The 21,051-nt window shown below is 35.1% G+C and overlaps 1 long non-coding RNA gene across 2 annotated transcripts; it reads left to right on the top strand.

Moving 5' to 3' along the window:
* The first annotated feature begins 1,099 nt into the window (after positions 1–1,099).
* On the top strand, positions 1,100–12,341 carry LOC113094917 (uncharacterized). Of its 2 annotated transcripts, XR_003288231.1 has the most exons (4): positions 1,100–1,184; positions 2,143–2,260; positions 2,428–2,531; positions 12,082–12,341. It is a non-coding gene; the product is annotated as an uncharacterized LOC113094917 (long non-coding RNA). The 2 variants fall into 2 exon arrangements; XR_003288230.1 differs by lacking the exon at positions 12,082–12,341 and having other exon boundaries at positions 2,428–3,089.
* The last annotated feature ends 8,710 nt before the right edge of the window (positions 12,342–21,051 follow it).

Below are 21,051 nucleotides of genomic sequence, written 5' to 3'. Positions count from 1 at the left end.
CAGAACCGCCACAAGCTCCCCCGTCAACAAATCGATTTCAACAAACTTCTCCATTCTAACAAAGCCAATGTGGTACTTCATTTTCATCGACACGCCCTGTAAACACATCCACTTTTCTTATTAGCCAATCAAATTATATCATTTCTGTTGATTAAATGAGTAAAAGACTTACTATCTCTAATGCTTTTTGCATGCTACTGTATGTAGTTAAAAAATGGCGTGTGTTGTACTCGCTATAAAAAATATATATATATATAATTAGGTAATATCAATCAGCAACATTAGCATGTACCATTCATAGCAAAAACAATGAGGCAAATATGTTTTACAGTTAAATTTTACCCCAAAGGTGCTTTTATTTATGAGTTTACAGGGAAAAGCAATAGTGTGGAGTGTGACAGTGTTCTTGTGGCTGTCATGCAAATTTGTGCAGAAAGTAAACATGATGCTAAGACGTGTTCAGAAATAGGTCTGGCAGCAGCAGGCCACCAAGCAACCCTGTTGAGTCTACATCTGGAATTGTGGAGAGCCATGAGTTATTAGTACAGCAGTGTCCTTATTTTGTTGCCCTCTGCAATAATAATGACAGCTCGCTCATGTGCATTTAGATTAGCATAGATTGTTTTCTCTGGCATTCTTTTCATTTTGGATTTGAATCCATGCAGAATGGGATCTGAAGCTATTCATTAAAATCACTCTCCGCTGCCTATTAGGCTATGAAGACAGTAACCAGAAATCGACAGAACATCGATATGATGTTGTAGAAGAAAATATCATTGCTCAGAGGTAGTGTTTCATTGCTTAGGGGAAATAATAAAGTTGTGTTTATTGAATTATATTTTATATTAACTTTTCTCTGAAAAAATGTTTCCCTCATTCTTGCTTTTTCCTGTTTTATTCATTTATTCCTGTATTAATTTTCTTTGGTGGCTGCGGACTCGAGCAGCTGATGGTGAGATTGGTGGAGGATGTGCTGGGATGTTAGCGTCAGTGCACCTGTTAGCATCTCACATGGGAAACAAGCCTGAGGCAATTAGTCATCGTAATTAACATCACCTAAAACTAAAACAGGCGAAAGCCAAGTGGCAGTGGAGGACACTACAATTAGACCTGCTGTCAAAAGTCTACAATTAAAGCAGAGTCCTTGTGCCACACGACTCCAGTTAGCAGCACGCTGATATTTTGTAAGTGGAATTTTATGACATAATTATTTCAGAGACAAATCCTCTGTGTTTTATTATTTACCACTGATCACACAGACAAACAGTGGTGTATTTGTTGTTGCTTGGAGATTCTGTGTGGTTGGCAAGACCTTACTATTGTTTTGTATTGCTAACTGGCCCAAGTCTTTATTATAATCTGAAATAATAGCTTGGGTGTTGATATGCGGTATAGGATCTACTGAGTGGTTTCTATGGTGTTCTCTGTGGTTGCTAAGACATTGTGATGGGGTTCTAGTTGCTGGCACATTGCTATGTGGTTGCTAAGCTATTCTGATGGGTGTTCGGGGGTTGCCATGTGGTTGTCAAGGTTTTCTGGATGGGCAGTCTGTTTAGTTTCTAGAATATTCTGGGTGGTTGCTCTGGTGTTAATTTGCAGGCAAATTGCTATGTGGTGGCTAAGGTATTCTGGGCAGATGCTGGGCACTATGTGATTGGCAGGGTTTTCTGAGTGGTTTGGAGGGTGTTCTGGGAGGTTGTTAGGATATTACTTTTATGGTATTGTATTGCTTACTGACCCTATTTACAATGAAAGATAAATGCAAGCCATATTGTTTGTTTTCCTCTTTCATTGAAAGTATGAGTTCGTTTTGCACACCGAACAGCATTAGAAAAATAGTGTCACAAAACACACACCCACAGTTTGAGTTATCATTCATATCTAGCAAATGCTGGGGCTTGTTCAAATCCTTAAGCCTCCTGAGAACTAATAATAGTCATGCTTTATTTAGCAACAACAACCACTAATTAACTATATAGAGAGAGAGAGAGAGATAGATAGATAGATAGATAGATAGATGTTTAAGCACTCTTTGCTGCTGTGACAAATATAAGAGTGAAAGTTATCAATTGCAAATATAAGCATTCAAAAATAAAGTCTTCAACTTGTCAGCCATTGATTCTCACATTTTTCTCCTGGCAGTAAGATGCATTTGCTACAACTTGGTCTTTAAATTCACCACAAAGAAAGTGCAATCCCAAAAGACTGGAACATAAATCCAGTTTTACGAGGGATGTTGAGAGCCTTTTCCAGCAGCATGGTGATAAAGCTTCTACTGAATACACCTTATCATATGTAGACTGTGCACACACACACTGAACTGTGGTAATTTCCATTTCACACACAATCTCTCTTAATCTGCAGCAAATGGCTCCAGCATTTCTTCACCATGCTAATGTGAATCTCTATGTCTCTGTTTCCATGCAGTAGGCTGCTGTCAATGTCACACAACCCCTATTTACATCCTGTGCGGTCCGCAGTCGTATCCAGAAAGCGGTATTTAGAGCAACGCTGATTCCAGGAGGCCACAGGTACAGAGCTGTTATGGCTGACATGTTCTCACAAGTGAAGGCAAATGCTTCTATTGGTGGAAAAGCAGCTTCTGTGTGCATTGGAAAATGAGATAAGGCTATGAAACTGCCAACAGTGTTTTAAAATGTAATGAGTAAAACAGCCGAAGTGTCTTCAAAAAGCTTTTTTTTTTTTTTTACCACTGGTTGAAATGGAAAAGACTAAGATTAGACCAAATGCAACCGGAAGATTACAGTTACACAAACCTGAACTCTTTAGGCTAAAGCAGTACAAGCTGATAAAATGGTTTATATGGAGGTTACAGTAGACTTCCCTCTAAGAAATCAATGAAGTCTCCATATCCTGCATGCAATAAACTTTTTTTTTTTATTATTATTATTATTCTTATTATTTAAAAATGCCTTTAAAGCAAATATGCTCTACTGACATTTGTCAAAAGTGAAATGTTCACGATTTTTTACAGCAGGTTTGTATGCAACATTAATAAAGCATGTTTTTTTTTTATTTACATACAGTAAATATTATTACAATTTAAAATAACTGGGTTTTTTATATATAGAACTCTGTTTAGAAATGATTGTGCAGTCTTTTTTATACAAGTTTCCTTTTCTTAACTGTTTTAAAACATTATAAATCAACATCAAATTTGCTTTTAATTATATTTGTATTTTTTATGCATCTGTTGTGACCATTTCAAATTTATTTAAAGTTCTTTTTATGTAAAGCATTTTTGATGTGCTTTATACAAACCTGCTTGTTAAAAGTACAAAAATCTCATTATCATTAGTGTTAAAACGTTTGTGCTGATTAATATTTGGGGGAAACCGTGAAAAGATTTTTCAGGATTCTTTAATGAATAGAAAGTTTAAAAGAGCTATTTTCCTTTTATTTTATTTTTTTACAACTGTTAAAGTCTTTGTCACTTTTGTTCAACTTAATGCATCCTCGCTGAATTAAAATTAGTGTGTATGTGTATATCCGTCCATCCGTAATGTTAGATGTTTGCCGAAACTGAATAGAGAACATAAACAACATGGAGTTCTCTGTTGATCTGCTGGGCTCTTGAAGGTTTTTGCAGGAACGGCCTGAGCAATAAACACAGCCATTAACTGGTTAATTGATTTTTCTGACATCACTATTTGTGACTGGTGATTGATGGTAGGACAAAGACTGATGGGAATCTCTGCAGGGGGCTCAAATAAAATCTATCTATTTCTAAGATCTATCTGGACTCCTGCCCAGATTCATTTCAGGCACATCTGATAATTGCAGGGGTCTTGATGAGAGATTATATCACGGTCACCATAAAGATTATAGGGTGCTTATCTTGTACTCTTGAAGAATTTCTTAGTACAAAGAATATATGGAGTCAGGGCGGTTAAATTTATTTTATTTGGCTTTGCTTAAAAAGTACTGTTCTGTGTTCTTGTTAATATTTTTGTAGAAACTATTACATTTTGCATTCTTTGACGAATTGAACATTTTAAAATAGCATTTATTTTAAAAAAAAAAATTGTGCATGTTTGCGGAATAAAAGAAATGTACCTTAGCAAATTTTTATGGCATTAAATGCCTGTTGTAGATTTAATCATAATACAATTATAAATTATTTTGTGCCTACTACTTTAATTGAGAAATAACATTATATAAATAAAATACTGATCTGAATGCTAAACATTTTATACTGAAGTCCTCCATGATTAAATTTTCAGTACAAACTATAACAGAGATGCAAGACAACAGCATCTGCATTTTTATGAAACGAGAGCATGAGTCAGAGATACACAGATGAACAGTGTTATTTAGGGTTCCTATAATAGCTTTGCTTTAAACAATAATTGTTATAGGGAAATAACACACTTTGAAATGTTGTGACCGACCAATCAAGAATTGAGAGTTCTGAATAAAGAAAAGTATATTCACAACTGTGCAAACCACAGACATGCACAATCTCAATCTTGATGGAGAATGCAAATGAGCGAACCTGACCTAATCAAATAATATAATGGAGTGACCCTTCTGAAATGAAAGCGCTAACCCTGCAGGAGGTGACGTGACAGCAGGTTTGAGATCCCAATTCATCTTGACTGATGTGGTGAATTCAGGCATAAATCAGCAGGTTGTTTGAATGAGGCTGTCGTGATAGGAGCTGGCTGAAACCCAACACACATTTCCAGCTGTTTGAACGTATGAAGTCAAGCATGAGTTCAGGTCTGCAGGATGAAACTGGGTTCTTGGCCATTTTGAGATGTCTTGCGTGCGCTGTAATGTCCTCTTGACACAGGATTAAAGTGACCCATATACACCAGAACAGATGGCAGGAACCGCTGGCAGATGACAGTCCTGGACAGATCAGGCTTGGAGCTGTTGTTGTCCAACTGTGCTGGTCTTGCACTGAAACTCTAATCAGCAGTCACTGATTTCCTTCGTATTAATTTCTTTCCCTCTCAAGCCACCCTTACTAAAAAGAAGTTTATTCAAGTGTGCTGTATTATACTTTTAATAAATAAACAAAAAAGTATGCTTTTAGTTTACTTGTATAATTCTCAGAAATGGGCTTTATGTACAGTACTCCTCAGAAATATACTTAAAATGACATTTAAGTATAATTGACTTCTATACAAAGTCTAAATATATTTGAGCTATACTCCTAGAATCTGTGTTTTCATTATTATATTGTAGAGGGCGCTAGTACACATCTTCTGTACAGAATTTCCAAAAACACACAAGTTAAGAAAAAATAAACGCCAGACAGTAACACACGTAATCTAACATGATCATCTGACATGAAACCGCATCAAAACTGTAACGTTATGGAATAAAATGACGATGAAGAGGTAATAATTACAGTCAAGGTTTGGGGTGTTGATCGACTATATCGAAGTTTTGATTATCACTTAAAAAAAAAATTTTTTCAGCTTTTTGTTCAAAGTGTTATTTCTTTCTTTCTTTATTTTTTTTATTGAATTTACCCACATTAAAGTGTTTTTAAAAAAGAATGCATGAAGCTAGAATAAAATGTTTTTGTTTACTAGCAGATTCCATGTTGTTTATTTGGATGTTTTGTATGTTCAGATATTCATATAACAAAATGTATACAAATTAAAACCTAAATAGGAACATAGTAGTATACTTGAAGTATGATGTAAAGTTCGAGAGTATACTTGTAGTATAAAACGACTAAACTAGTAGTTTACTGAGACTATACAATGTGTACAAAGTATTTAATTTGTAAAGTATTATAACTTAAAAGTATACTTTTTATATATATATATATATATACTAGAAAGTGGGCCAATTTAGCCCCAATGAGTATTGAAACAGTACACTTACAAGTATACTAGAACACTGAAATTTGTACTTGCTACATAAATGGTACTTAAAAATATACTTGAACTTTGCTTAAGTATACTTAATAAAATAAACATGAAGTATACTACTTTTTGGTAAGGGCATCTCTTCTCATGGTGTTCTTTGGCCCAAAAATGCTAATGCCTTCACATGCTATCAGAATGATCAATTATTAGTTGTTAAACCTATATAGTGCAGTTAATGCCGGCAGCCATATCACCCTGGAGCCCAAGACCGGTTTCCCACTGAAGCTAAGCAGGCCTGAGCCTGGTCAGTATCTGGATGGGAGACCTCTGAGAAAACTAGGTTGCTGCTGGAAGAGGTGCTAGTGAGGCCAGCAGGGGGTGCTCACCCTGTGGTCTGTGTGGGTCCTAGCGTCCCAGTGTAGTGATGGGGACACTATACTGTCAACAAGCACCGTCCTTCAGATGAGACGTTAAACCGAGGTCCTGACTCTCTGTGGTCAGTAAAAATCCCAGGATGTCTTTCGAAAAGAGTAGAGGTGTGACCTGGGTAAATTTGCCCATTGGCCTCTGACCATCATGTCCTCCGAACAATCCCCATATCTGATGATTGGCTTCATCACTCCGTCTCCTCTCCACCAGTAAGCTGGTGTGTGGTGGGTGTTCTGGCGCAATATGGCTGCCGTCGCATCATCCAGGTGGATGCTGCACACTGGTGGTGGATGAGGAGATACCCCCTGACTATGTAAAGTGCTTTGAGTGTCTAGAAAAGCGCTATATAAATGTAAGGAATTATTATTATTATTATTATTATTATTATTATTATTAATGTTTATATGGTTACCAATGAATGGGCTGCTACATTATTACTATCAAGTCCAATGGATATAGGGAAGTAGGGAAGTTGAAAATGTCCGATAGCACGTGAAGCTGCATCATGTTATTGCATTGGACTAAAACTTACTTTGCTCACACGGGGTATGAGTTTATGTATAAATTTGTTTAATTTTCATGCTTATGGGGATTTTTTTTTCACACCTTATGTTGTGTTCTGTCAAAAATGACCAGCCTACAAAAAAATATATTACCAAATATTGGATAAAAATCTACTTTTCTATCAATTTTTCAATGTTTTCTTTCAAATAGCACTGGTATTGTATTTAGATTTTTTTTTTTCCATACACTGAAAGTCAGCAGGTCCTGTATCTTCTCCTGTGATATCCTCAAAACAAAGACAATCATTTGTGAGGTTGAGACATGACAGATTTGTCAATTTCTAAGATAAAAATCATTTTTTTAATCTTAAATCATTAACATAAATGTAAAAAACATGACAGAGAATCTGTTTTGATTACCTTTTATCCCTATAATGTGCATGAAAAGGGAAAAAATGCTGTAAGCTTTTATTATTCAGGTTGTTAGAAGTAAAAAAGACCTTCCTTTTGTTTTTATTTGTTCATTTATGCACTGTATGTTTGCGTGCTTATCTTTATTATATTTGGTTATTGCCACGAGAATGGATGCTAATGTTTCCTCAAAATGTATGTTTGAAAATGTGGAAATGGTTATGTACATGCATATATCTGTTTTGTTTAATATAAAAGTGGTAAAATGAAGATGCATGGTGGCATTACAGTGATGTTGTTGATACCAGCTGTATTTTAATGTACAACCTTATACGCTTGAAAGGAAAGAGCCGGCTGTCATCACAAACTAATGCCAGCTACTATGTTGTTATTTTCTATGTTTATTATGTTTGGTGATATTTTTTCCCCCTTTAGTTCTATATTCATATGTTTAAAATGAATGGATGTGTTTATTCTGTCACTCAAGCCCCAGAGTGATTGTAGATTGTAGAAAGGATACATAAAAGGGAACATTATCTTGTCAAACACTCTTTGGCTAAGAAACCAATTGCATATGTGTATATATACACCTTTCTGTTACTGCGTGCTTCTAAATCCCAACTAGTCTGTATTCTTATAGCAGAATGTTAGGAGATCAGATAAGAAGTGGTTGGTTCAGTGCAAATATGGAGTGGTAACCAAATATTGTAGGTTCAAATGTCAGGAGGGCAAAATAATACATTTTGAATATACAAAAGCATAAATGAAAAGCTGCAGTAAAACCTCCTCACCGCCATAGACGCCATAGAGATTGTGACAGTAAAACTCCCGTGTTCAGCAGTTCCTGTTGGTAATTATTCAGGTTTGCAGTTCTTTCTGATTTTGCAAGGTTTTGACAGTAGTTCTGCAGTTGTTTGTAGCTTGTGATCGTTTCCCACATTTCCTGAACCTATTGACTTTCGACTTTGGATTTGTTTGCTGGTTTGGATTGACTCTCTAGGATGGTTGCCCATTTGGTTTGGACTTTCAGTTTGGATTTACTCTGTTATCGTCTTTGATCTAATAGACCTTAATTGATTCAAGGATTGTTTTTGAAAGTTTAGAGTGGTTTAACACTTAAATTATAGAAATGAGAACTGTTAAACTTGACCAGATGTGTATTAGTAAATTCTGTATTTTAATATTTTTTTATTTTTTTATTTTTACTTCTTTCCTTTATTAGCTCCACTGATAATGAATGAAAGTTACAACCTTTTTGTTATGAGTAACAGTCCATTTTAAGGGAGCTCTTTTGTTCACTTCAGTCTTATTGTAAGAACAGAAGACAAGATAAACATGAAACAAGGATGATATTAACATCAGTTATAAATGGTAGATCAGACCTAGAGGACATTTGAGTTGAAGGGTAATTAACAGTTCCTCTGGATGGTCAAATCAATACAGGAATGATTATTTGCCCTAAAAGCTTACAGTGTGATCATAATTATATCACATTGACTTCTGAAGCAGCTGGTGGGTTTCAGGGGTTTTCCAGCTCTAATTAACCATGAGAACTCTGTAGCCCTTCCTCAGAGAGCATGTGGCGTCTTTTACCTTGTTTAAACTCATACTAGATGATGGCATCTTTCATGTTCTATTGACCTCGCATTGTGGATGTAGCATCAAGTTGATTTTAAGCATATTTTTCAAAAGTTCTGCAAATTTCTTTAGGGGTACAACTTGGAAAAAAGTAAATAATAACTGACCATTAAATCAAGGCATATATATTGTTAATTCATTATTTTTTCCATAAGCTGTTTAAATAATTACCATGAAATTACAGTAGGAATTAGTCACAGTTATTTATTTTCTAGACTGCGATGATAATTCTGAATATGTGTTAAGATTAGCCCTTCAAATGTCAATTGGCCTAAAAGTATAGAAGTCCAAAATCCCAAGGTGGTTGGCAAAAGGCCTGTACTGAATTAACTTAGCTCCACACATGAGAACTGTTGAGGCTGCCAGTACAGTCTTTCAATCTCTGAGCAGCAGCTGATGCATTAATTATAGTGCATTGTGTGAGCAGATTCTGTTCATGCATGACTATAAATGTGTCTCTGCTGTCAGGGCAGCAATCTAAACATATCAATGATTTGTTCAACTAATTGGTTTTGAACAGGAGACATGTGACATCCATGACTCTTGCACAATGGGTGGAATTATTGATATGGTTAATTATTGGATGGTGGAAGAAAGACAGCAAGTTCATGCTGTTCTGCCTGACAACTCATTTTGTGATCCACGAATGCAGGTTTGGAATAACATGGAAGTGAGTACATTTGATAGAATTAAATTTTTAGGTCAACTATCATTTCAATACATGTTCCTGACCTCATAAAAATTGTAATTTGTAATAATAATAATGATTTTTACAAACACGTTTTCAGAAAAAAATTAAATAAAATACAAAAGTTGTCACTAAGACGTTACCTGACAGGTACACTTTTATACCATATTTAAAGGGTGCATATTAATACAAAGTTTTGTCATGAAACTCTAGATTGTGCAGGCTGATTTTAACTTTAACTGAGGTTTTAACTCCTCCTTATTCACATGATGCAGCGGTTTTGGTATCTTTTCATTGATGTGCGCTTCAGAAACCCTCCACCTTCCCCAGCTCCACCTGTATAGATCTACTATGGGGGGATTTCATGTATGTCTCAAATGGGGGTTATTTCATGTTATGTGCAGCAGCAGTATTGACCAAGACCAGCAAGCCAAAACCAATTAACATTGCCATGCACCTTACAACACTGAATTCTCTAAGAGTTGTCATGAAAGTACGTTAAATGGAGCATAACTTTTGAAAAGATACTGCCCCAGTGACAACAATTGTCCTTTTTATTGAGATTGCAGAACTATTTTAACTTTGTAGTGCTACTCAAACAAAGAAATGTCACAGTTCGAATCTTTTATCCAAATAAAGCCATACTTTTATTGCTACACAAAAAGGGATTTGAAAAAAGTTTTTTTACAACAAAAAAAGTGTGTGCTAACAAAACTTCATGGTTGAGCCTGTGATCCATGTGACAAAAAAGAACATTACAGCTGTCTTCAGAATTTCTGATATGCATGATCGGAGCCATTTACATCCCCTTTTGGGCCCTTTTTCATGTAGACCTGTGATTTCATTAGAGCCCTGATGCCCTGTAGGATGTAGCTGAGCTCACGATTGCAAATTATCATGTTGCTGAGCTCTGTAGAGCACAGCAGCCCGCTTCCCCACCAGATGTATGCCTCGACAGACTCTGAGTGCAGTCAGCTAGAAAACTACCAGCAGGTGTCTGCCTGAACCGCTGTGCTTGTGTATGAAAGTTTGTTAGAGAGACAGAGACCCAGGAGGAGTGAGAAAGAGAATGCGAGTCCTGCAGGGAGCCTGCGTTTCTCCATACTCCCTCAAGGCATCTGTCATCAGGGTACTCATGGGATGTAACAGCTCATTGTTTACCTCTTTGTTTGCATAACTCTCTCATAACTAACTGTTTTATGTAAAACCTGGGAGCAGGCTTCACTGTGCACCCTGAAAAACCATTTAGAAATTTTAATGGAGTTCATTTGTGAAGCGCTTCTACAGGCCATGGGCATCTTTGCATGAACGTTTGATCACAGCATCTGACAGCAGGCCTTTGTCTCCTGTTAACTGATTTGCAGTCTAAGCCGAATCCACACTTGTGTACGCACACAGAATGCCGACAACCTGCCTTGATTCCCATTGGATTATCCAGAAGTCAGACAAGCCTACAACTTAAATCACAAAGTACATGCAATCTCACAGGCATATTGCTATCATCTATAAGGCAGCAACTGCAATGCAATGAGAATGAAAAATGTTATATAATATACACTATTAATTTAAAAGTTTGGGGTCTATTTTTTTATAATGCTTTTATTCACCAAACACTAATTGAATTTATCAAAAGTAAAGTATTCATATTGTTACAGAAGTTTCTTTACTTGAAATCAGTTCTGTTCTTTTGAACTTTCTATTCATCAAAGAATCCTGAATTTTTTTTTTGAACAAAATTCCCACAAATATTTTAAGCAGCATAAGTGTTTTTAACACTAATAATACATTTATCTTGATCAAGATATTAGACTGATTCCATCATAGGAATGAGTTACATTTTAAAAGTAGATTTATTTTTTAAACTGCATAAAATTTCACATTAAAGTTATGTAATGTATTTTTTATCAAATAAGTCTTAGTGAGCATAAACAAAAACAATATAAAAATATAATAAATTTGTTTTTTGCTGTTCTAAAAAATTGGAAACAAAAAGGGTCAAATGATCTTGATATTTATCATTTTCAGATTATCAACTGAAGTAAAACTCAAATTTAAAAAATCCATTACACAAAAATAGTAATTTAAAACAGCTTGGCTTGGTTTTTGCTATGATATGGATTATCAGCTGTTAGACCTTTTAATTAAGATGATTTAATTAAATGTTATGTTTTCTTTACATCAAGAATAAGAATAATAATGACATTTTATTATACTATTAGAACTATACACTCTCTGATAAAAAGGTACAAAGAGTACATATTGGTAACTTAAAGGTACATACAGTATTAATACTTAAAAGGTACAAAAAAGATACATTTTGAAAAGATACCAGCCCTGTGACAGCTTTTGTACCTTTTTTTTCTGAAAGTGTATTTTACAATTCACAATGATCGCTAGTAGTACAGTTAATGTAATTCTATCCATCCAGTTGACCATCCGCAATTTTTGCCATTATGAAATACTATAACGCTCTTGAAATGGAAAAACCTCCTCTTTCCAGTGATCATCAGTCCAGTCAGATAAAAAGTGCACATGAGGAACCTTTTTCTGTCTGTTTGATTAGCTCACCTGCTGCCTACCAAGAAGCTCTAATATACCTAGAGAAAGCGATCTGTCAGCATTCCAATCCATCTCAATGGCAGCTGCTCAGCTGCACACCCCCTAACCACAAAAGTCTGATTTTATTTATTTATTTATTTTTAAGAAGACATCATGACTCTTTCTCTTTGTACCCTCATAGATTTAAACACCCTATGGTGCTTTTCTCCTGTACATCAGCTTTTTAATTCATATTTCTGTTTGAAATAAAAGCCTTTCTGGGGCATGTCATCACTAATCCCACTGTGTCTGACTTTTTTCCATCCACACCAAAATCAGAATAAGAAAGATCTTTAGTGCAAACTATGTTTGCGCACACAAGGAATTTATTCTGGTGACAGAAGTACAACCGAGACAACATCACACACACACACACACACACACACACACACACATACACAGTCATGCCCACAAATATTGGCACCCTTGGCAAATATGATCAAAAAAGGCTGTGAAATTAATCTGCATTGTTAATCCTTTTGATTTTTTTATTTAAAAAATTCACAAGAATGTATCCTTTCATTGGATAATAAGAAATTAAAACGGAGGGGAAATATCATTATGAAATTAATGTTTTTTCTCAAATACTCGTTGGACACAATTATAGGCACCCCTAGAAATTCTTATGAGTGAAATATCTCTGAGGGATATTCCCATTCATATTCACAATTTTGAGCACTCCAGCGTGATTATAAACATGAAATTATCCAGCCATTGCTTCCTGTTTCACAGAAATGTAAAGTGGAGGGAAAACAAAGCCCAAATGCCCTTAATCAACCATCACAATCAGAAAAAGTCCAGATCTGAATCAACCGAGTCGCGAACATGCTCCGAAGTGCTGATCTGAATCAACCGAGTCGCGAACATGCTCCGAAGTCCCGATCTGAATCAACCGAGTCGCGAACAGGCTCCGAAGTCCCGATCTGAATCAACCGAGTCGCGAACAGGCTCCGAAGTCTCGATCTGAATCAACCGAGTCGCGAACAGGTTCAGAAGTGCCGATCTGAATCAACCGAGTCGCGAACAGGCTCCGAAGTGCCGATCTGAATCAACCGAGTCGCGAACAGGCTCCGAAGTGCCGATCTGAATCAACCGAGTCGCGAACATGCTCCGAAGTCCCGATCTGAATCAACCGAGTCGCGAACAGGCTCCGAAGTGCCGATCTGAATCAACCGAGTCGCGAACAGGCTCCGAAGTGCCGATCTGAATCAACCGAGTCGCGAACAGGCTCCGAAGTGCCGATCTGAATCAACGGAGTCGCGAACAGGCCCCGAAGTCCCGATCTGAATCAACCGAGTCGCGAACAGGCTCCGAAGTGCCGATCTGAATCATCATAATAGCCCTACAGCATGAGGCTGCTACCAGCACACTTTACTCTTGGGGTGGTCTCTGCATGTGATGAGCAGATCTGGTTTCCTTCAAACATGATGGTTGGAATTGAGGTTAATTTTATTTATATGTTTGTTTATTTAACAGGAATAATACACTAGGCATTGTTACACAGAGACAACAAATGCCGTGTACATAGGGCATATAACATAAAGCTAGTTTGAAGCCCACATCCCTGGTCAGGGGCGGCCACACTAGACTTTCAACGTGCAAATTTTTTTCAGACGCCGCTGCGAATATGGCCGAGAGTAGGATAAAACATCAGGCACCAAGGTTTCCCCTCAGTTATCACAACATGGATTCCGAAGTGCATGTATTGTGTCTTTTGTGTATGATGGAAAACATGCATCATGACTGCTTAAATATTGAAAAAACTCATGATTAAACAATATCAACGGGACAGAGAACTATAGTTAAACATAGCTTTGTTATGATTGCACCATTCGAGTCGGTTTGTCAATTACAGATCTAAATGGGGCCTTTGTAAACCCAGATAAAGGGGGTGACGACAGTTTCAACATGGCACACAGATGGTTCAGAGCCTTCAGGACTTCCAGCTGTCCAAAAACCCAAACAAGACAATCAATTAAACAAGCATGCAGAGAACCCCTGCTGCATCGCATCAAAATAAAAGATGCTTTCGCCAGGCACAGCAGAGGACTAAATATTATACACAAAGGTCTCATTAATCTCGATTTTGTTTGTATTGTAGGAGGCAGAATGACCTTTAATAGAGACCAGCAGTGAGAGCAGAGTAATTAAACTGAGGATATGTTCGTTAATATATACGCCTCCCTGTCATGTGGGTTTATCAGGGTTTAAGTGAAATGTTTTTAATGTTCCAATACAGATACTTATATTAAATACCTTCTGAATTTAATTTACTGCTGTTTGATAAAATGTCATGCTGTAATGTTATGCCAAAATAGCGCAAAAAACAACAACAACAAAAAAAAAAACACTTTCCTTCACTGCATTTCACATGGTTTTACTAATAGAGATGAGTGGCCGTCTTTATGAGCGAGTCACTGAAACATTGTTTCAAATTATTCTTTTAAAAAAACTATTCACTAAGGACAGGAAGACTTTGAATCATTTAGTGACAGGTGCCCGTCATTATGAGTGAATTATTTCAAACAATTTATTCAAAAAAAAAAAAAAAAAAAAGACTATCCAAAAATGCAAATCTCTGAAGCATTCATTGAAGCAATTCGCTTAACATCACTAATTCAATCAGGAACGCAGCTTCTGTCTGTTGCTCCCACAGTCGGTCTGAAGTGTTGATTAGCTTTGTTTGAAAAATTTTCACTGACGAATCAAAAACAAAAAGTAATTTTCAGTACTGTCTAAAACGTAAATTATTCATTATGAACTGCTTGTTCATTGAAAAAGGAATGTCACATTGTGCTGCTAACAGCTCTCTTGCTCATGTGATATTGCTTAATGATAAATATTAATTATTAATTATAGAAATGTTTTGATATTTTTTTATATTAATTTAACATAAATTATTAGCAAAATATGAAATTATAATACTTTATTAAAACAACATAGGAGTCTTTTATAATATCGCTGTTGCTACCGATTTGTGAGCAATGGCAATCTGTTATAGTGATTTTACCATGGTTAATGTGACTTTAACTGTATTAAAGTCACTGTAATAGCAAAAAAAAAAAAAAAAATTATCCATTCTTGTTTAATAGAAGGGAAATGGAGAAAATGTTTGCATTTTGTTGATTTAAGAGTCCTTAACATGTTTTCCTACCTCACACATACAAAAACATGTCAAATCGATTTCATTTGGCAGTTTCTGTGGCTGTCATAAAGCTTGTGATGGAGAAGGTCTGATTATGGTAGAGCTGAAAATTGAAGTCAGAAAGTGTGTCTCTGGATCATCTTTCCAATAACAAAAAAATAACTCTGAGACATTCTCAACAGAGATCTCACCGTTTAAAAGTTGTGCAAGTGAGAAATGATTTCTTCCTGCTATTTTTGAGTCTTTTCTGACGTCCACAGCCAGACAGATGACATGCAATCAGATCTTGTTTATGCTGAAAACCCTAAACTTCCAGGCACACTATATACTGCCAGGGAATTTAACCATCCGTTTCAGGATAAACCCATCGCTTTTGGGTCGGTTTGAGTTCAGATTTGACATTTGCATGAAAAAGCACCATACATTAGGCCCATAATACTGAGATCCCAGAAAACAAAGTTCTGTGCGTCCTCCTGTGGATGTAAACATTTATGATTTGGGGGATTACAGTATTACTTTCTAAGGCTATAGAGCAAACTGAGCTCACAGCTTGAGGGACGTTATGCTGCCGTTATAATAGCTATATATATAAGCCTTGTTCTTCACAGCAGGTTGAAGGCAGATGTGAGGAGTCTATGGTGTCAGTCAGAGTACCGTCATCTAGAGTTGACACTCGGTTCTCACCTCTGTTCTTTTATTGCAGTTACAGTGTCAGGCTGATAAGTGGAAATAATGGAGCTTTCTCCTCCCACCAAAGCAATTATAGAAAGCAGATCTCCTGTGCATGTCACAGCTGTCTAACATACACTTTCTTTTATATTCAGACAGCCGAAGTCATCCAAAAAGTTTTGATTTAGTTAGGTAAAAATATAGTATATACAGTACAGTGGCTACAAAAAATAATTGAACACATAAACATGACTTTCTGAATGGGTCTTTCTCTTTCTCTGTCAGAACTAACTTTACTTTTTAGAGTCATTTTCAGGTACTGTTGAAAGTTTGAAACTTTACACTTTTAAAAAATAAAGGTTAATAATAGATTTACTATTTTCACTCAATTTAAATGAATAAGCATAGCAAAAATAGTGAAAAATAAATAATACATGACATTAGGTTTCATATTTTGTTTGATATTTAATTAAAATGAACTGGATTTAGATCAATTTAGTGTGGGAACGCTACTGTAGAAATAAAAATTACAAAATAAAACATAAAATATAATGTTTTTTAAAACGTATAAATAAAAGTATAATAACATTTTAAATGAAATAAAAATGTAAAATAAATGTTACAAATTGTAAAAATATTAAACCTAGGTTTTAAAAACTAGGTTTGATATATTATAGAATGCAGTAAGATAACATTTGATATGATTTGTGTGGCTAAAATTTCCTAATATTTTTGTGCATTACTGTTGCGCCACTAAAAGCATAAATATAAATAGTAAGTCCTATACTGTTGCCAGAGCACAATAAAAAATAACAAAAAGCTTTACAATGCAATAATATATCTTCACAGTCAGAGCGGACCGCTCTGACCCACTCTCTCAACATAATATAAAGACCTGAGGTTTCCCTACTGTAAAGACTGATGAGAAAATAAGACCCTTGGTGAGACAGAAATGCATCCATCACAGGAAATACAGCTTTCACCACTGGACCATCTAATTCTACTGACAGGCATGACTGCACACACACACACACACACACACCAACATTGGTAAGTCGGAAATGATGTGCTTTTTCAGTGAAAACAATGCAGGGCCAGGCATGAGGCATATTACCACTCAGGGCTGAGAATGATTGTGGGTGATGATAAGGTCAAAGTAAGTCAGATCGATTTGAGAGTGTGGAGGTAAACACTTCCAAAGCTTTCCTGCTTCATAAAGCACAGACACTGAGTCATTGCACACTGCTCAGGTCAGTGATGATGGCTTCATGAACAGGTCAGTTTGTTTAATTGAGCTCTGACGGCTGTGGTAAATACAGAGTGAAGAGGAGTTTTTGGCTCAGGAAGCATGTTCTCAACACACAGATCAGTGCTGTGAACATAATCTGGATTAAACACGAGAGAGATGGATTTGCTGAGGTGATTTGGTTTCAACATTATTTATGTATTTATTTTTGTCTACCCAATCTCCAAGCTTGACCAAACTGATCTGAATTTGTTTTCTTTCTTCTACTTTTTTTGATACCTATAAAACCCTAATAAAGAGGTGATTTAACTTTTTACATTTAATTTTCTTTAATTTAATTAGATTTTAATGGGCCCTATAAACAATCAATCAATACCAATGAGTGTATATTTATAAATAAATAAAAATATTAAAATTGTTTTTTTAAATTGGGAAATTTTTCAGAAATAACATTTTTTGGGGGAGATTTTTCTGAAATCAAAAATTATGTACACTTTATTTTATTTTATTCTATTAATTTTAAAAGAGGTCACTGACCCCAAACTTTTAATAGGCCCTATAAATTCTGTGCACATTTATTCCAATGATATATATATATATATATATATATATATATATATATATATATATATATATATATATATATATATATATATATATATATATATATATATATATATATATATACAAAATAAATTAACTGATTTTATATATATATATATATATATATATATATATATATATATATATATATATATATATATATATATAAAAAATCAGTTACTTTATTTTGTATATATATATATATATATATATATATATATATATATATATATATAATCAGTTAATTTATTTTGTGAATAATGACAAAAAAAATATAATGCTTACATGTTTTTCTGTTATTTTTAAAGTGTGTGTGTGTGTGTGTGTGTATAAAACAATAAATAAAAATAGCATAGTTTTAGAATGACACACAACATTAATCATTTTATATAAAAAACATTTTTTTAGCTTTTTCATCTTATTGTATTGTATTGTAATTAAAATTTTAAGCTTAATTTGCCCTATAGAAACTTTCTATACAAACTGATACCAGTGTATATTTATAAAAGCTTGAAATTCTAAAAATAATTAAAAATAATTAATCATCTTTCCTTCAGTTTGCCCCCAAATGTACTGTATATAAACATTTCTCCCACAAGAAAATATGCATATTTATTTTTGTTAACTTAATAGTTTCTGTCCTGGTATTTTATAATTTATTTTTGTCAATTTTTATCATCTTTTTGCTGTGTTTATTACCCACTTGGACCTTCTGCAAAATATCAAATTTTGTGTTCCTTGAAAAAAACAAATTAATTGTATAAGTTTGGAATGACATTAGATGCAAATTTAATTTTTTAGTTGAACTATCCCCTTAATCTGATCTTAACATTTTTTTTTTTTTTTTAAGTCAAATCTTCAGCGACTCACCTGAGGCCTCAAGATCTCAGATTATAGATTTATAGCTATCATTTTAACTGCTGTGTTTATCTGTTGCCTCAGGAATGGCCATGAAACTAGTTTCCATCAACAGATCTGTCCTTACTCCTTATTTTATTCTGGTAGGGCTTGTCATTATCAGTCTCGTCCCAGAGAATGATTCTCATGTAGAGTCCCTCAGCCACAACTAAAAGGTGGCAGTCTGTCCTCTTCGGCTTATATGCAATGTGACATTGTGATTTAAAGTTTAACACTTGTGACTTGGTGAGATTATCACAGTCCCCGTGTTTGAATTCTGATGCATGCAGCGCTCTGAGCATGAAACTTTCTGCCTGGTTTGTGCAGTTTTTGTCCAATTTGTCAGCATGACAATCTCAGCGTTTAAAGTGTTCACTTGAGTATCTGTTATGTATGTCATGCAGACAAACTTGTTCAGTTTGTAGTTTCTTCTCAACACAAACGCCGATAAAATAATTAATACAAAAACATATTTACAATTTGAAACAATATAGTTTTATATTTTAAAACAATATGTAATATGATACTTTTTTCAGGACTCTTTGATAAATAGAAAGCTCAAAAGAATATCTATAAAAGGTTTTGACCGCTTTAAATGCTACATACTAGATAACCATGTGTTTGCTATGTGTGTTTAAGAGAAGGGTAGAATGAGATGAAGAATCTCAGTAAAAAAAGAGAGTGAGAATGAAAATATACAGGTGGTGCAATTGGAAACAAGAGCCATGGCTATTAATTTGCTATCGATCCAGCCTGCTCCACTCCAGCATAAGCACACGGGGTCAGAGTCTGTATGTCACACACCGCTGCAGAACATATAAAACACACTGACCTCACTGATCTGCCCTCCACCTCATTTACACCACTAGGATTATTTCATTTGAGCAATAACCTGACAAGTTGAGAGACAGCTTGTGTCTTGAGAGCTGAGCATGAGCTTTGCTCTGCAGGAGAACCCGACAGTCTGGCTTTTGTTGATGCTATTGGGATTTCAGTTAGTGGACAGAGTTAAAGTCTTGCATTCTAATCACAGCCTAATCAGTCCAGATTAGAATGGATACAGCGTGAGGACAGCATCTTCTCTGAAGATGACGGTAACAGCTGGTTGCCTCTGACTTTGAAAGGCTGCCGAGCAAACAGATGTAGAGACGTGACGAGAAACCACAACAGTCAAGACTGCGTCACAATCGTAATGATGATCAAAAACATAAGATCCGATTTATTATAAGATCTGATATATATATATATATATATATATATTATATAATATAATGCTGAATATTGTTCCTGTCAGAATGTAAAAAAGAGTCCTACCCATTGTTTTTCACATTTTTGTTGCATCCAAGCAACAGTTGTTGGAAGACACCAGTCATGTGTCCAAATTGTTTGACTGATTATAGCCAGTAAGCGCTCAAAGCATTGGCATATGGAGGAGCCTGGATGTTTACTTATTGAGTCAAAGTTTCCAGCACTTACCCACTGCATACTTGCTGTAGCAGAGATACGAGTTAGAAAGATGAACAGCACATTTATATACTGTTAAGACACATAAATGAAAGCGAAAAATATCTAAAAGAGGGATAAATTGTTTAAATAGCAATATTATTTCACTATAATTAGTGATACTTTTTCTCTCCCAATAGACTGTGGTTCTGCAGGGATGTTGTATTTTTGTAGGACAATTTTAGCCATTCCTGTTCAATCATCCTAAGGTCAATGGGTTTTCTGAATGGATTTTTGGTTAAGATGAACACGAGCTCAAGATATTTCAAATTTTAGTCCACAACAAGAAACAGACTGGTATTACTCCATTGTGATTTATTTTAAAGCTTTTACTAGCCTTGAGGCTAACAAGTGGCTAAATGGGACGATACCAAAATTGGATAGATTAAACTTTATCACAATGCACAGAAATAATCATCCACTTACTAGTCTTTTTATAGTTTCATTTAAAATAACAAAAAATGGCAGATGCTTATGTTTTTTTTAATACTCAGTCATCAATGAATACTGAAATACTGAATTCAGCTTTGCATCACAAGAATACATTTTGGATGTATTTTAAATTGTAATCATATTTGACAGTATTACTGCTTTTACTGTATTTTTGATCAAATAAATGTAACATCTGTTTCTGGGTCTTAGTTAGGAGTTCAATCATGTAGCACTGAAACCCTAAGTGTTAGAATGGCCAAGGATAAGCATTCTCCACCTAAAAGTGATCTGGCTGATCAAACCCTAAGTCATAGAGACATAAAGTGGATGGTAGGACTCACACTGTCTACATTGTCACCAAGGTCCTGATCAGCCTGATGGTGGCGCTACAGCAAAAAGTATGAAATCGCTCATAACTCCCCTAAATTACTTTATATATA

The sequence above is a fragment of the Carassius auratus genome, unplaced genomic scaffold (assembly GCF_003368295.1).
Source record: "Carassius auratus strain Wakin unplaced genomic scaffold, ASM336829v1 scaf_tig00215528, whole genome shotgun sequence".
NCBI lineage: Eukaryota > Metazoa > Chordata > Actinopteri > Cypriniformes > Cyprinidae > Carassius > Carassius auratus.
The sequence above is the reverse complement of the archived record's forward strand: the minus strand, read 5'-3'. Positions and strand labels throughout refer to the sequence as shown.